The sequence below is a fragment of the Equus przewalskii genome, chromosome 19, assembly GCF_037783145.1.
Source record: "Equus przewalskii isolate Varuska chromosome 19, EquPr2, whole genome shotgun sequence".
NCBI classification, from domain to species: Eukaryota; Metazoa; Chordata; class Mammalia; order Perissodactyla; family Equidae; genus Equus; species Equus przewalskii.
In genome coordinates this window covers 6,866,622-6,878,312 of record NC_091849.1, presented here as the reverse complement: position 1 = coordinate 6,878,312, position 11,691 = coordinate 6,866,622, and positions in this window count along the sequence as shown.

Here is an 11,691-nt window from a genome sequence, read left to right as displayed (position 1 = left end):
ATGCCTATAGCAGCCTATTGTAGGTTGATGGTTACTTAAGTTTGAGCACATTCTAAAAGCACTACATTTTTACACACCCGCCCCCTGCATTTTATGTTTTTGATGTCATATTTTGCATATTTTTATTTTGTATATTCTTTAACTACTTATTGTAGATATAGATGATTTTGCTACTTTTGTCTTTTAACCTTTATACTAGTTATATAGGTGGTTAATCCGCCACCTTTACTATATGTTTGCCTTTACCAGTGAGATTTTTTTTCTTTCATAATTTTTGTATTTCCAGTTATAGTTTTTCTTTTCTGTTTAAAGAAGTCCCTTTAACATTTATTATGAGGTCAGTTTAGTGGTGATGAACTCCTTTAGCTTTTGCTTTTCTGGGAAATTCTTTATCTCTCCTTCAATTCTGAGTGATAAACTTGATGGATAGAGCATTCTGGTGGTAAGTTTTTTCCTTTCAACATTTTGAATATGTCATGCCACTCCTTTCTGGCCCATAAAATTTCTGCTGAAAAGTCAATTGATAGTCTTATGGGGGCTTCTTTGTATTTAACTAGTTGTTTTTCTCTTGACGCTCTTAAGATTCTCTCTCTATCTTTAACTTTTGACATTTTAATTATAACGTCTCTTGGTGTGAGTCTCTTTGACTTCATCTTGTTTGGGATTTTCTGTGCTTCCTGAACTTGGATGTCTGTTTCCTTTGCCAGGCTAGGGAATTTTCAGCCATTATTTCTTCAAATAGGGTTTCTGTTCCTTTCTCTCTCTCTTCTCCTTGTGGGACCTCTTTAATCTGAATGTTAGTAAAGTTGATGCTGTCTCAGAGGTCCCTTAAACTATCTTCATTTTTATTTATTCTTTTTCTTTTTGCTGTTCTTATTGGGTGATTTCCACTACCCTGTCTTGCAGATCACTAATCCATTCTTCTGCGTATAATCTGCTGTTGATTTTCTCTAATGTGTTTTTCATTTCAGTTATTGTATTCTTCAGGTGTGATTGGTTCTTTTGCATATTTTCTATCTCTGTTGAAGTTCTCACTGTGTTCCTCCATTCTTCTCCCAAGTTCAGTGAGTATCTTTATGACCAGTACTTTGACCTTTTTATCTGGTACATTCCTTATCTCTGTTTCATTTAGTTCTTTTTCTAAGGTTTTGTCTTGTTTTTTCATTTGGATCATATTCCTCTGTCTCCTCATTTTGCCTAACTCTGTGTTTGTTTCTGTATATTAGGTAGATCAGGTACAGCTCCTGGTCTTTAAGGAGTGGCTTTATGTAGAAGGTGTCCTGTGCAGCCCAGTATCATGGTCCTCCCTGGTTGCCAGAACCAGGTGCTTCAGGGGTGTCAACTCCTGTTGTGATTGGGCTGTGATTCCTGAGGGATTGCTGGTGTGTGGGGCTGGCCCCTGGTGCAGCTGGCTGCAAGGTCTGGCCATGACAGCTGCAGGCACACTGATGAGTGGGGCAAGCCTTTGATGCAGTTGCCTGTGAGACCTGGCTGTGACTGTTGTGGGTGCTCTGATGTGTAGGGCTGGCCCACCCAGGGTATAAGCTGCTTTCAGGGGATAGCAGTCCAAGCTGAGGCTGCCCACTGAGTATGGTGGGACAGGAGTCACTTCAGAGGGGCTCCCAAGCAGGCCAATGTCACCTGCCAGGGTGGTGAGCTAATTTTTAAAAATCATCTGGGAAAGTAAACTGGCAAGAATAACTATGATCATTTTAAAAGAGAACAAGAAAAGCTAGAATAACTGCACATATATATTTTTTTAAGTTATTAAACATTTTTATTTAATTTATTATTTAATTGTATTCATTTATAAATATTTAAATAAATTATTAAATATGTATTTTATATATATAAGGAAATATACATATTTACTCTATAGTAGTTGAACATAGATGGTGGCATGAAACTGTGGTAATAGATCCATAGAAAAGAGCATCAGACAGGGGCACAGCCACGTGTCCATATGGAAATTTGTGTATGAGAACAGTGGCACTTCAAATCAGCAGATAAAGAAGAAATAGTCAATAAATTATGTTGGCACATTTGGCTATACATTTGGTGAAAAGAGTTTAAATTTTCTCTTTACCTAGCATCATATTTAAGTAAATTTCAGATGCAAAGTTCCAAGTTCTACAGACAAAATTATAAATTATTAAAGGTTCTTTTGTTTTGTAATTGAGATGGGGAAGATCTTTAAAACAAAACACAAAAATTTACAGATATAAACTCAAAAATTAGCATCTGCTTTATTAAGAAAGACCTTTAAAGAGTTAAATGACAAATTATAATTAGAAGAAAATATTTGCAACACATGTAACAGTTAAGGAATTAATAACTACAATAAACAAAGTGTTATGCTAATTAATAAGTAAAACATAAATGACCAATAAAAGAGGGACAAAGAATATGAATATATAATTCACAGAAGAAATCCAATTGTTTAAGCACATTAAAATTTGCTTAGCTTCACTAGTGTTAAGATAAATTAAAACAATGAGATTCCATTTTTACAAAAATGGATATGATTAAAAATCAATTTAAGGTTGATAATGTATGCTGATGAAACTGTAGGGAAACCAGTATTCTCATACAATGCTGATTGGAACATAAGTCAGTGTGGCTATTTTCATGGGCTTTTTGGCAATATCTATTAAAGCGAAAAATAGGCATTCTCCACGACCCTGCACTTTTTCTTTTCAGTATCTATTCCAGAAAAGTTTGCTTTGTGAGGTAATTTTAAGCACATAGCACAGTACCAGCACATAACGGGCACTCAACAAGTATTGATTATGTGAGAGGATTCATCTTACTTTTAGAAACATGAATGTGCAAAAATGAAAAATCTGTTTTTCTCTATTATTGAGCTCATAAGCCCTGAATTGCTATGAATAGAAGAAAGCAACACAGTCAATTCAAACTGAGCTGGAGGGCTCCAGATTAAACTCAGTCTGTTTTGGATGAACTCTCAATGGATTTACAGTTTTGCCTTCTCCCTTCACCTTCTTTTCTCCCCATAGGTAGGGCTTATTCACCATCTGGGCATCAGAGAATTAACTGATCTGTAATCATGGGCATATGGCACGGGCCTCCCTGAGATGTGTGATCTCTACAGCTCTTTGGCCATTTGGTCTCATAGGACAATATTTATGGACAATAATGGTGGTATCTCTTTGTGGCTCTTCTCTTCTCCTTTTTCCCCCATGTGGTTGATGTGATCCCACCATCCTGAATGGGTTTTTATCTTAAGAAGTACCTTCACACTTGAAACCCAAGTTAAAGTGGAACTGGGGTAAAGGGAAAATAAGGCGGGAGCCTAGGCCAGTTGGTCTCTAGTCTTGGGAGGAAGGGCTTATTTCCCAACACTGGTTTGTCTTTTTGCATGCTTCTTTCTCCAGCAGCAGGAAAGATAAGATCCAGAGGCCAAGCCAAGAGTGTAGTTTCAGGGAGAGAGCACCAGGAGCAGGCTATTGGTTTGGCTTCGAGTCTATGCCTTGGGTGAGGGGGTAAACGTAGGTTTTGAGGCTTATCTATTATTTGGCTTACTTCCTTAGGATTGAAAATAAGGATTTGGGACTCAAATCTCAGCTATGCAGTGTGTGCGTTTTCATGAATTGTTTTTGGTATGATGACTAAGACCCTGGAAATTTCCATCTTGACTATCTCCATACAGGGGTGTGAAAGACAACAAGCCAACGGGCTTTATGCTATGATTTGAGGGCTTCTTGTTCATTAGATGTTGAAGCAAACCTCTGCTTTGGACTTCAGTTTCCAGGTCTAGAAATAATAGCGACTTGACTACATGATCTGTAAAGTCTTCTTTAGTTCTAAATATTGCACATCCAGCTTTTACATGACATGGTGTAAAGGTTAGATGAGAACACTATAGGTAATCTGACAAGTTCAGTGGTTTAAATTTTGTCAGTTTCTGGATTAGTGATTCCTAGAGGTATAAATAACTTTCCATTGAGATTTTGCATTCTTCCTTGCATGGATGAGTAGAAACTTCTCTATAAAGAAGCTGAACTACTTAATTTCCAGTAAAATTAAGTGTGGGTTAATTACAATTCTTGAAGACTGTTTGCCAGCCAAGAAAGCTTTTCTAAAGTGACTTGTGAGCAGCTCTTGTCAGATGTAACATTATTGCTTATTAAAACCCTGCGACTGGTGACAACCTGGTCATACCTTCTAGTTATGGTCATCTGTTTCTGAGGACAGCTGTATTATTCTGTCTTGAGCATCTTACTCTGACTTTAAAACATCTTCCTCTAGACTTTTAAGTACTATGAATAATAAAAACTTCAGAACCCTATCTTAAAGTGGTCCTTTCTCTTGCAAAATTACTTTATCCAGAAATCTTCTAGCAGAGTACCAGTGACATCATCTGAAACACAAGCAGAAGTTGATTATGTCTAAATTGGTCTGCAGCTAACCCAGAGCATATATGTCTTTTTTTCTGCTAAACTGATTCACAATAGCCTTCTACCCTGTGTTATGGAGATCAATTTTATTAAAATCTGCTCTTCTGTTTTCTGTGATGTGTATACTCATAAATAATGTAGTTTCAGTAACTAGAGACTTTTTTTGAAGGTCAAATTTGATTAAGCCAAGAAGTGCAAATCATCTAAATGCAATGTCATCTAAGAAATCCTCCAAATGTTGATCTGATTTATAGAAGTCAAATATCTACCCAAAGACTGACAGAATTGTAGAGACATGTTTTCATGATCGAATGAATTTTTTTTTCTTTGAGGAAGATTAGCCCTGAGCTAACTGATGCCAATCCTCCTCTTTTTGCTGAGCAAGATTGGCCCTGAGCTAACATCCATGCCCATCTGCCTCTACTTTATATGTGGGATGCCCACCACAGCATGGCATGCCAAGTGGTGCCATGTCTGCACCCGGGATCTGAACCAGTGAACCCCGGGCTGCCAAAGAGGAATGTGCGAACTTAACCACTGCACCATCGGACCAGCCCAATGATCTAATAAATTTATCAACTCTCTCAGTTTTGGAAAACAAAAAAGCTATAAGAGACTTTATTATTTTTATTATTATTTTTGGTGGGGGGGTATCGCTAAAAATTGAGGATCCCTGTTAACTTCTATTGAGGACCATCTGTTTATTTTGCTTTAGAATGTAATAATATCCTTTCAGCATAGGAATTCCAAAGAAGTAACTGATTATCAGCAGGTTCTTCACATGCTTCACAGAAGCAATTTAAAATAAGAGGTTTAGGAATTTCACTTCTTGTAATGGAGGAGGAGCTCATGTAGATCAATTCATCCTCAGATAACAATAACAAAATATAAAATAAGAACAATCTGAAGTCCCTGGAGAGTGACTAAATGCAGGATCTGGAAAGGAGCTCACGCTTGGAAAAAGTGGCAGAAGGTGAGTTTCCTGTTTCTCTCACCTAAGGGCCAGCCCCAGTTAGTGACCTGCACCTGCAAGGTAGCTAGAACTCAAATAGGAACCAGCCATCTTGTGATTGAGGAATCAGAACACGGAGGCTGGTTTTACCACAGCAGCTGGAAAGCGAGGGGAGAAATCTTGGAAAGGAGAGAGCCATAGAGGGATGCTCCAAATTTTGCAAATAAAATCTGCCCAAATCTTTGGCTGACTCTTGAAGCGTGCATGCATGGGGTAGACTCCAAGCAGATTATTTAAAACTAAAATAACAGAATAGAGATTTCAGCCACTGCCTACCACAGAGGGGGACAGAATTTGGACTTTGAGTTCAGTCAAGTTAACTGACTGCTAAAGCAAAAAACAAACAAATCAACAATATTTGGAGGAACATAATACAATTCATGGTCTCTACAATATATTATTCATAATGTCCAGGACGCAGTCCAGGATTACTCCACATGTAAAGAAACAGGTAAACATGACCAACACTCAAAAGAATGGAAATTAACGGAGACTAACTTTGAAATGAGTCACATATTGAAAATAGCTATTAAAACCATGCTAAAACATTAAAAGAAAGTACAGTCATAATGAATGAACATGTAGGAAATTGCACGTGGGATCATAGAGGAAATCTCAATTGAGAAAAGAAGCTATAAAAAAAACTAATGGAAAATTTTTTACATAAATAAATAAAATTTCTGAAATAAATTCACTGATGAGTTTAGCGGTGGATTGGAGATGACATAAGAAAGAGATCAACAGAACAAGCTTAATAGAGATTATTTGATATAAAGGGCAGAGAGAAAAAAGATTGGGGGATAAAATGAACAAAGTCTCAATGGAATAACATCCAAAATCCTAACATGCACGTAATTAAAATCCCCAAAGGAAAGGAAAGAAAGAATGAGGTAGGAAAAAAATTTTGAAGAAAAAGAGACTGCACATTTCCTAAAGTTGGTAAAAAACATAAAATGTTTAACTATGTTCCATCCTGGGACTGTATTCAGTTGCTTCCTAAGAGAACTAAAAAGTGGATTGAGGGCCAACCCCAGTGGCCTAGTGGTTAAGTTCAGCATGCTCCACTTTGGCGGCCTGCGTTCGGTTTCCAGGTACGGATCTACACTGCTCTGCTAACAGCCATGCTGTGCTGGCAGCCTACATACTAAAAAAAAAAAAAGAGAATAGAGGAAGATTGGCATGGATGTTAGCTCCGGGTGATTCCTCCTCAGCAAAAAGAAAAAAAGTGTATTGAAACTCTAACTTGTCAGTCTAGGCTTCTTTGAAAAAAGATGTTACTCTTATTGCCAGATGATGTTTTATTCGGGTAGCAGAAAAACAGACAAGGTATGAATAGTCTTTCAAAATGCATGATTTGGTGCAATAAGTGAAATTTAAACCAGATGTCAATGAACAATTAGAGAAACCTAAAACCAAAAACAGTAGCATGAAGTAACAATGACAGCCACAACAAACCAGTACAATAGAAGCATAATGGTCTTTAGGATATATCACAATTTACTAGCCTAAATTTTAAATTAGCCTCAAAGAACCACATTACAGAGGAATGAAGTCAACTAGGAGACTTTGGTTTGTTACTGAACTTCTATAATACGTAAAGTAGACTCAGAATTTGAGAGAAGGAAGGGACTTTTAAAGGTTTTGCAGTCAACAAAGTCAGTGAGAATGTTCCGGTCAGTGAGGGTTTTGGAGCCAAATATCCCAATTCTACTTCTCAGTTACCTAGCCTTGGGAAAGTTAGTTAATCTTTCCAGATTTTGGAAACAGGATTTTAAGAGCATTGTGCAAGGAATTTTGGCACTTACCAGTATTTGGCCTAATTGTCCACAAGTGAGCACCCATCCCCAGGTAATTCGACCAAGGCCACATAGCTAGTTAGGCGTTGATCCCCCCCCATCTGGTCTTGGACTCTACATTCCCTGCTCTTAAAAGCTTCCTTCATTTGTTTGTCCTTGGGAAGCTAAGAACATACTGTATCCAGAGAACTCAAATCAGACACCGCTTCTTTCTCTGTGGAATGCAGAAGCGGCTCCTTGAAGAAACTACTACCCAACCTGCAACTACCTTATAATGATAATATTGATCACAGTATCTCCCATAATTATCTGAAAAGATGATTGTAAGATCATCAGGAGGTATTATATGATAGTTACATCAAGGTATAGTGAAAAGAGAAGTAGAGAGCTTCTAACATTACCCCGTACTAGCTGCGTGACCCAGGCAGATCCCTTCACCTTTTTGAGCTTAGGTTTTCTCATCTGAAAAATGTGGATAGGAGTCCCTCTCTGTCTATCTTATAGGAGTCTTGTGAAAGACAGGTGAAATAATGCATATAAAAGGGTTCTGTAGATGACAAGGTGCTATTTAAATGTGATTTCATATTATTCATTTATGCAAGTTCTTTGAAGAGTTAGCACAAATCAAAGAGTGATTATTATTGAAAGTAAATTTGTTTGCAATGTGCTTCTTTCGTGTGCGTGCTCTCAACGTCTTTGGTTTACGTAATGATAAATCATAAATATGGCACCAGATGTTCCCTGGTCCCTGAGTTCTCAGAAGCATGTCAGAAGATGTCCGGGATGACCACTGAGAGAAATTCAGGGCGACCTGGTAAAGCTCCTGCTGTCTAAGGCTCGCAGCAAAGAAGGCAGATGGCTTAACTCGTTAGTGCTTCATTTATAAGTTGTTTGATGTTTAATCCAATGTACTTTATTTGCAAAAGTCTCTTATTAAGATACAAAATTTTCCGAATGAATATAAAAATCCTTTAATAATAATTATCTAAATTCACATCCACAAAAATAACATGCAGTTTTTTCATTCCATTAAGGTTTGTTATATACTATCCCCATTCTCTCTTGAAAAGTATGGTTGAATGTAGAATAAGCTCATTTTTTGGTTTCCAAATTCAGATGAGGCTCTGGACTACTATATTTTCACAAGTGATTTAATTTCCAAAGGACAAGCAAAATGAAGATTGAAGTCTAAGAATAGCACTGACACTGTGCCCATCATTACTGCAATGTTAAGAGAGATTCTTATCCGGTGCAGAACTCCAAATTGTCTTATGACAGAAAGAGCTAAATACCAAACTGACATTTATTATCTCCCAAGCTTTGTTTTGTTCTAGGTTATATTCCCTCTTTACTTAGCCATCTCCAAATGAAATTCAAATCTGCCACTTTCCTGTACTGACCCACATGAAATGGGACATACATTTACTTTTTTCTCCCATTAGGGGCGAAAAGTTTGCTCCAAGTTCCCACAGCTCGTGCTCAGCACTCCCTGTATTTCTGAGATGACTGGAAAAGGCAGATACAGTCTGAAGCCGTGGCATAGAATTTTATGGTTATGCTAACCAGTTTGTTTATTAATTTGTCTTATTTTCATAAAGATGTCATTAAATATAAATGCCTTCTTATACCCATAAGTGGAAGGAGAACAATATGCTGACCACACAGCTGCCTGTTCTTTCTGCTTTGGGCAAACGGATCAGGAGTGTGTCATCAACCTGTGTGGAGTCACAGACTCTCTCTCTCCAGAAAATTGCACAAATATACAAAATTTTTCATTCCATTTCTAGATTTACAATGGACAATTTTAGATAACAATTGACCTCAGAATAAGAAACCCTAAAGAGTGAGGAAGACAATATCTTCACTTAATTTCTTTTTAAAAGGCCCTTTATGTGCTCCTCTGGCTCTGTGCATGCAGCGCATGAGAGATCGATTTTGCTTTAGTGTCTGACTGATGGGTGCTTGTCCAAGAACAGTGGATCCCAAAAGCCATTCCAGAAGGATATCAGTTTCCATATTCCTTAACATGTTGAGGAAAAATGAGCACAATCAAGGGCGGGGGTGTGTGTGCTAGGGTAGGGTTTTTATTCCCTCACATCCCCTTCATTCCTTTTTCTTTTCCTTTGGGAAAGAACAGCCTTTATTAGGAAAATAATACCTGGGGCTATTCCATAAGAAGTAGCTGATATTAGCAAAAAGGGATGTTTTTGATGTGTTTTGGTTGTTCATTTGTTTTGTGATGCTCCACTCCGAGGAACTTGAAGGACCTGAGGCCTCCTCCCTCGAAACACAGTAAGGACCTGCCTTCACATGTCTTGGCTGGAGACAGAAGCAACATCAAAACCTTAGGGACCTGGCGAGGCTCACCTAGGATGGAGCTGGAACCCTGGGAATGAACAGGAGAGGGGAAACACTGAGGGATATGTGGGGAGGTGGAGAGAGGAGTGAAAAGGAAGCAACATCAGAGACAGGAGGACACCCTAAGTGAGTTCTTTATGGGCTGAATAGTAACTTGAAAGGAATAGCAATAAAAAAAGTTTTGCACCATTACGTGAACTCTCTATTGTATGTGATCTTCGTATAGTAAGAGAGTTTCCTTTCAGGTAATGAGCTGAACTAGTTCAAACATTACACTGTTGATGAAAGGTTGACAACTCATTTCTTGAGGAACGCTGGCCTTTATTCAGATAGAATGTATGCTTCCTGCGTTGGGAAAGTCTTGCTGTGAAAAAATGTCAGCTGAACTAATGGTGCAAACAGTTGGCAGACCTGTAGCTGGTCCCTGGACCAAGTTTTGAGTAGCACTGAACTAAAAAACGTCTAAAGCAGTTGAAATTAAAAATAGAGAACTTGGGGTCTAAAATCAGACGAGTCTAAACTGGAATCTTGTGAGCGCTCCTGGGCAAGTTACTTAATTTCTCACTTTATTTGATCAGCGGGAATAATCACACTGGTATCTGATTGGGTTGTGAACATTTAAAGGGAATAATTCCCATGGTGTGTTTTGGCGAGTGGTAAGCACTCAGTAAATGTTAGCTGCTGATATTACTTTTCCTTATTTACTCATTACACATTTATTAAGTGCTTAGTCCCTACCAGGCCCTTGCTAAGTAGCAGGGATACAAAGATGAATGAAACGCAGTCTTTCCGCATAGAAACCTCATCGCTTAGGTCCTTTCCACTTCTGAGACTCTAGACCAAGTGAACACATTGTGGGTGAATCACTCTTATTAATTCCTCCACAGCAGGCTGAGTGAGTGCAGGGGAAAGATTAGCATAAATGAATACTTCAAATACAACGAAATGAAAATTTCAAATTTGTCTGCAAGAACTGGAAAACACCAACTCCATCCGGTTGAAGCAAGGAAACATGTTGGCTCGTGGAAGTGAAAGCCCAAGGCAGGGTCAGCCTCAGTGCTGACTTCATCCTGTGGTTCTGGATCCATTTTTCCTGGCAGTCCTTTGACCTAGCCTTTCGCAAAACATTGGTCTCACCTCTGAAGTGTTAGAGAGAGAGAGTGATAACATTTCAGATTTTACATTCTGCACCCAACCAGGTCCAGAGAAGGAGAGCAGAAATTTTCCCAGAAAAACAAAAATGAACTTTCCCAGAACCCTTGGTTTCAGTTTTCCCAACTTAAGTCACATGCCCATTTCCAAATTAACCATCAGCAAAGGAAACTGACTACTCCTAAACCTGAGGCTCTCTAGAAAGATCCCGAAGGAGAAAGCAACAGTGTTCCCAATAGGTGTTATGAGAAAAAGACAACAAAACCTTCCAGGAATTCCCACAGGAGAGAAGAGCTGCACAAAAACCACACTGAACGTCAGATCCTGGAGAGCATTTACAGATCCTCTGTTCAAATTACTCACTCCATAGAAAAGGACCTCAAGACCAAAAATAAATTAAGTGAATTGCCCAAGGTTGCACAGCCAAAGGTGGCCCCGCTGTGACTCTCATTTAGGCATTATTGTTTCAAATCTATTGTGCTTTCAACACCAGCTACTTTTTTCTCATCTTAACTAATAAAAACAAAAACAAAGCACGTAATTCTGATTGTTTTTCCATTGCTTGGGGATTCCAGCACCGGCGGGGACCATAAGGCGTACTGAGGAGAAAGGTTAGTGCAGTTTATGTGATATAATTTGTTCATAATACCCTTTAGTTTCTTTTGAGGATATAGATTACCTTTCAACATTCTGGTCTTGTGTGGTTATTTTGTCCCTTATCAATAAAATTTTAAAAGGGCATCCAGTGTTCTGAAAAAAGAGCTGTAGTACTTGGGGAGCGAGCTGTATTAATTTGTGATGACTATTGTTTTGTGTCATAACCTTCTCTATCTTATTGAACCAAGTTTTGTTGTGGATGGATTCTTTGAGTTTCATTGTCTAGCTGTGCAGAATTTTAAAATTATTTGGAAGAAGTTCCTTATTTGGAGGTTTTGCTTACTGCATTATTTTATTG